The sequence below is a fragment of the Piliocolobus tephrosceles genome, chromosome 3 (genome assembly GCF_002776525.5).
Source record: "Piliocolobus tephrosceles isolate RC106 chromosome 3, ASM277652v3, whole genome shotgun sequence".
NCBI lineage: Eukaryota > Metazoa > Chordata > Mammalia > Primates > Cercopithecidae > Piliocolobus > Piliocolobus tephrosceles.
Window position 1 is genome coordinate 3312601 of NC_045436.1, and position 6301 is coordinate 3318901.

A 6301-nucleotide genomic window follows, 5' to 3' on the forward strand; every position below is an offset into this window, starting at 1 on the left:
TTGTGGCGGTTGCAGTGTTTACAGGGTTGTGATTGGATGTTGTGGTGGTTGCAGTGGTTAGGGGGTTGTGATTGAATGTTGTGGCGGTTGCAGTGGTTAGAGGGTTGTGATTGGATGTTGTGGTGTTTGCAGTGTTTAGAGGTTTATGATTGAAGCTCTTGTGCGGTCAGCTTACTGGCTATTGGGACATCCCTAATTGGGGTCATCTCACACCTGTTTACCCTCAGACGAACAACGGAGTCGAGGGTGTGGTCACCTTGTTTGAAAGTGGTAAAGGAAAATTTAAATCAATGGAACCACAATCATAAAAAAAATAAAGTTATGTATTTTTCTTCTCTGGAACAGAAACTGTTTAATAGAAACAACTATTTAGGAGTGTTTTTTTACGGTTACAGAGTTTAACGTGAGAGAACAAGTTTGTGTGTGGTTCTGCGTGTGTGTCTGTGTGTGTGCATATTGTGTTTTAGCCAGCTAGCTGCTTTTTGTTTCAATGGTAATGTTGTTGATCTTAGGGAATATGAACAGCCTCTACAGCTTTGAAGAGATAAAAGATTATTGAGGTGCCACGCTGTGTTGTTAGTAATAATGAAGTAATGCTGTGTTCCTAGAAAAGGGTACCTTGATTATGAGGACACATTTCTGTGTTCCGATTGCAGGAGAATATGATGAATGTGGCTGTTTTAAAGCCAATAGATTACCATTGTTTTTAGAAAGGAGACACTTGTCTTTGTCCTTTTATTGTGATAATCTGGTACTCTTATTTCTGATAGAACTGTTATGTTGCAGTGTGTGAAGCAGATGTGTCTAGAGAAGGTGCCACGAAAAAAATGAGTGGTACCTTCTCTTGCTATGATGATGTTCAACAAGCCTCTAGGAACTCTTGAGTTTTGGTGCACAAAGGGACTAGTGATTATCCACCAAGCACCATTCTAATAGGTACTGGATGAGCCTCAATGCTTACGATACACGAGTAAGAATCGATTCAACTGTTTGGTTTGCATAGTAGAACATAACTGATTTCTGCCTAGAAAATTATATCTTCATCAACTCTCTGACCATTGTGCTAGAGAACAACTGTTTGCTTAGACAATGCTTAGAAAACTCAAAGTGGTTAAATATAAGATGTTAACTTGAGTTCTGATATCGTTTTATACTGGTAACTATTTTCTTGCAGTCTGGATATAAATTTCAGTGAAAGTTGAGGAAGCTTGTTTTTCCAAAAACTGATTTAATTTTTTGTTTTTGAAAACATAGCCCATGATATAGTAAACTTGCATGTTTTTACTTCTTTTTACTCATATCTGTACATCTGTACCTTGTTACTGCCAAGGATGAACTTTAATGGGATCTTTGCTTGTGTATATTTGTTTTAATAAAAGTTATATGTGTATATCTGTACACATGTGTATATATAGAAAAAGATGAATATGATTTTATGTCATTATTTTCAAGGTGGACGTTTGTTTTTCCTGTTGTTTGTTGGAAATTAAACAAAAGTTGTTTAAGAATGGAAGGTTGCTGGGTGTGGTGGCTCATATCTGTAATCCCAATGACTCAAGGAGGCTCAGGTGGAAGGATCTCTTGAGGCCAGGAATTTGAGACCAGCCTGGACAACAACAAGACCCTGTCTCTTAAAAAGTAGAAAATTAGCCAGTAAAGATGAGGTGCACCTACAGTCCCAGCTACTCAGGAGGCTAAGGTCGGAGGATTGCTTGAGCCCAGGAGTTTGAGCTGCAGTGAGCTATGATTGCACCACTGCACTCCAGCCTGGGCCAGAGAGCAAGACCGTGTTTCTAAAACAACAGCAACAGGAAAGATGGAAGGTGGTTTTATAATTACTTAATATATGCATTTGTTTATAGACAATAGGCCTATCTCTTTGTTTTTGGCATTTTTCTCAGCAGAATTTAAATTAGTTATTCATATGTGTTCATGTGCATACTGGCATTATAATATATATATATATTATATATATTATATTGTTATATTCTAGTCCATCATGGAATGGAACTGAATATAATTGAATATTTCTTCATTTTGATATATGTAACCAACAAACTACATTCTATTCTAAGTACAGATTTGTTGGGCAAATCTAATGTGTTTCTGCAAAAAAAACACAAAAACGTCCCTCCAGAAAACATTTCTTGGTCAGTATATATGCATGGAAGGGAATTCTTTATTTCTTGCAGCCCCTGGAGGAAAAACACAGCCTATCTTCTTAACCTTTGCATGACCATGTTGTAGAATCATTCAAGGGACATTAGGGGCCATGCTAATGCCAATCCTTTCATTTTACAGACTGTGAAAATAAGATTCACAAAAATAAAGTGTCTTGTCAATGATCTATTAGAGGTAGTAGAAGAGATAAGACTGAACCTGGAGCTCCTGCATTCACTAAAATTTAGATAATATTAGATCCCTTGGTTTTCCAGAAATGGTGCTAGGTAGTAGGGAGAAAGTGATGAACACATCATATATTGTCTCAAGTGCTTATCATGTAGCAGAAAGGGGACAGAACATACCGAATTAGAATGTAGTGCAGCTGCTAACATCAGCAAAAGAGACAACTAGAAGCAAAAACACACTACCATCTAGGAAGTAGTTTTCCCTTCCAAAAACTCAAACCTGAATCTGATTTAACTAGAAATTTTCAGGAAATGCAGGGATCAAGAAAGCATATACTAGACAACATCGCAGGAGGCAATCAGCAAAATCCAAACTCTACCGAAATCTTTAATACAAAGAAACCACTCTAACGTGTGTTTAAAAGAAAAAAAGATAGAGAGGGGACCAACGATTAAGAGACATGTCAATTACTTTGTAATGAATGGGTTTGTTTAAGACAAACTATGAAATGAATGGGTTTAAGACAAACTATGCTTTTAGAAATTATATAATACAGAGGAAAAATGCAAGTACATGTATGAAAAGGAACTCGGTGTAGGTTACGGGTGGGACTTCATTTTAATGACTAAAGATAAGTGTCTTTTTTTTTTTTTGGATAATGTAGGAATAACTGACTAACTCTATAAAAAGTTAAGTTGGATTCCTTCTTCTTACCACATACAAAATAGAGATGGATTAAAGACATAAATCTGTAAAGATATATTAACTACATTGATAGGACAGTCTCCTCTATTTAAAAAGCACACGGAACTCGGCAACAGCAGACGCACATTTTTCTCAAGTCCACGTGGAACATTCTCCAGGATAAACCATACATTAGACCATAAAACAAGTCTTAATAAATTTAAAAAGGTTAAAATAATAATACGAAGTATCCTTTCCAACCACAGTGGAATGAAACTAGAAATCAGTAGCAAAGGAACACTGGAAAATATGCAAATATGTGGGAATTCACACACTGTTAAACAGTAGGTCAAAGAAGAAATCACAGGAAAATTAGAAAAAAGTTTGAGACAAATAAAAAGGAAAATGCTGCTGAGAAGGAAATTTATAGCTGTACATACCTACAGTAAAAAAGAAGAAAGATCTCAAATCAACAGCCTAAACTTACACCTCGCAGAAATAGAAAACGAACAAACTAAACTCCACGCTAGCAGAAGAGGGAAATAATAAAGATTAGATCAGAAATAAACTAGAGAAAGAAAACAATAAAGAAAAATCAACGAAACTGAGTTGATTTTTCAAAAAGATCAACAAAGTTGAAAACTTTTAGCTAGAATGACTAAGATACAAAGAGAGAAGACTCAAGTAACTAAAATTGAAAGTGAAAGAAGCGATATTATAACCAATTTAACAAAATTGCAAGGGCTTATAAGAAAGTACTGTGAAACATTGTGCATCAACAAATTGAAAGGCCTAGATGAAGTGGACACATTTCTGGAAACGTGACCTACCAAGACTGAATCAGATTAGAGTCATTCACTGTCTTTGTCTGTTGTCGTGTTACTATAAAGAAATATCTGAGACTGGGTAATTTATAAAGAAAAGAGGCTTACGTGGCTCATGATTCCGCAGGCTGTAAAAGCAGCATGGTGCCAGCATCTGCATCTGGTGAGGGCTTCAAGCCTCCTCCATTCATGGTGGAAGGGGAGCTGGTGTGTGCAGATCACATGTGGAGAGAAGCGGGGTGCGTGTGGGGTATGCGGGGAGATGCTAGACTCTTTCTAACCAACACTCAGGTGAGCTCTCTCAAAACCTACTAGAGAAGGTCACCCAGGGGAGTGCAGTGGCACGATTGCGGCTAACTGCAGCATCAACCTTCCGGGCTGAAGTGATCCACCTGCCTCAGCCCCCCAAGTAGCTGGGACTACAGACACATGCCACCACACCCAGAACTAGCACAGGAACATACCAGGAAAGCCAAGATCATCCACCGACTATTTGAAGGAATGGAATCGCCACTACAGGCTCCCTGAGACGCTGAAAAACTGTGAGTCCGCTTGCTTTCCAAGAGGGGAGGCTGGTGGTCTGGGGCAGGTTCTCAACCCTGGCTGCCACCTGCCTGGAAGTAGACATGGTGCTGTTGGGGGTTCATGGTGGGAGTGAGTCTCAGCCTCTAGGACTGCCGGCCGCGTGGGTGTGGGGGGAGGCCCGTGACTGCTGGCTTTCCCCAACTTCCCTGGTGACATGTATGACTCAGCAAAGGTAGCCGTAATTCCCCTGGGAATTTAACTCCATTGGACTGGGAACCACACTGTCCTCCCCACAGTAGCAGTAGCAAGCCCCACCCAAGGAGAGCTGAGCTCAGACAGCCCTATCCCTGCCCTCACCTGGTGGTCTTTCTCTACCCGCCCTGGTAACTAAGACAAAGGTCGTCCTCTCTTAGGAGGTCTATGGCCCTGCCCACTGCATGAGAAACCTGAATGTTTAGCCAGGCCCCCCTAAGGCAAGTCTGCATCCTCCCTATAAGACTGCGGCTGATGTGCTGTTGAAAGCACCAGCTCCTGGCTAGAGGCCGACCACCCCAGAACCAGCGCACTCAACAGAAACACAACCAAGGACCCTCACAGAGTCCTCTTCACTCCTTTGCCACCTCCACTGGGGCAGGTACTGGTATCTGTGGCTGCAAGACCTGAAGATGGGTGACATCACAGGGCTCTTTGCAGACACTCCTGAGTACCAGACCGCTGGGTGGCTCGACCCAGAAGAGAAAACACCATCACTGCAGTTCAGCTCTCAGGAAGCCCCATTCCTAGGGGTAGGGGGAGAATATCACATCAAGGGAGCACCCCATGGGACAAAAGAATCTGAACAGCAGCCCCCGAGCCCCAGGTCTTCCCTCTGACGTAGTCTATCCAAATGAGAAGGAACCGGAAAAACAATTCTAGTAATATGACAAAACGAGCTTCTTTAACATCCCCAAAAGATCACACCAGCTCACCAGCAATGGATCCAAACAAGACAACACCTCTGAACTGCCAGAAAAATAATTCAGAAGGTCAATTATTAAGCTAATCAAGGAGGCATCAGAGAAAGGTGAAGTCTAACTTAAAGAAATCAAAAACACGATAAAGGATATGAAAGCACAATTCTTCAGAGAGAAAGATAGCATAAATAAAAAATAATTGCAGGCGAGCACGGTGGCTCATGCCTGTAATCTCAGCATTTTGTGAGGCCAAGGCGGGCAGATCAGGAGGTCAGGAGTTTGAGACCAGCCTGACCAATATGGTGAAACCCCATCTCTACTAAAAACACAAAAGTTAGCTGGATGTGGTGGCTCATGCCTGTAATCCCAGCTACTCAGGAGGCTGAGGCAGGAGAATTTTTGAGCCTGGGAAGCAGAGGTTGCAGTGAGCCAAGATCACGCCACTGCACTCCAGCCTGGGTGACAGAGCAATACTCTGTCTCAAAAAAAAAAAAAAAAAAATCACAACTTCTGGAAGTCAAGGACACACTTAGAGAAATGCAAAACGCACTGGAGATTCCCAGTTAATAGAATTAAACAAGCAGAAGAAAGAATTTAAGAGCTTAAAGACAAGATTTTCGAATTTAACCCAGTTCATCAAAGACAAAGAAAAAAGAATAAAAAATGAACAAAGTCTTCAAGAAGTTTAAGACTATGTTAAATGTCCAAACCTAAGAATAATTGATGCTCCCAAGGAAAAAGAGAAGTCTAAACGTTTGGAAAACATATTTCATGGAATAATCGAGGAAAACTTTCCCAGCCTTGCTGGAGTTCTAGACATCCAAATACAAGAAGCTCAAAGAACACCTGGGCAATTCATCACAAAAAGATCATTGCCTAGGCACGTTGTCATCAGGTTATCTAAAGTCAAGACAAAAGAAAGAATCTGAAGAGCTGAGAGGCAAAAGCATCAGGTAACCTATAAAG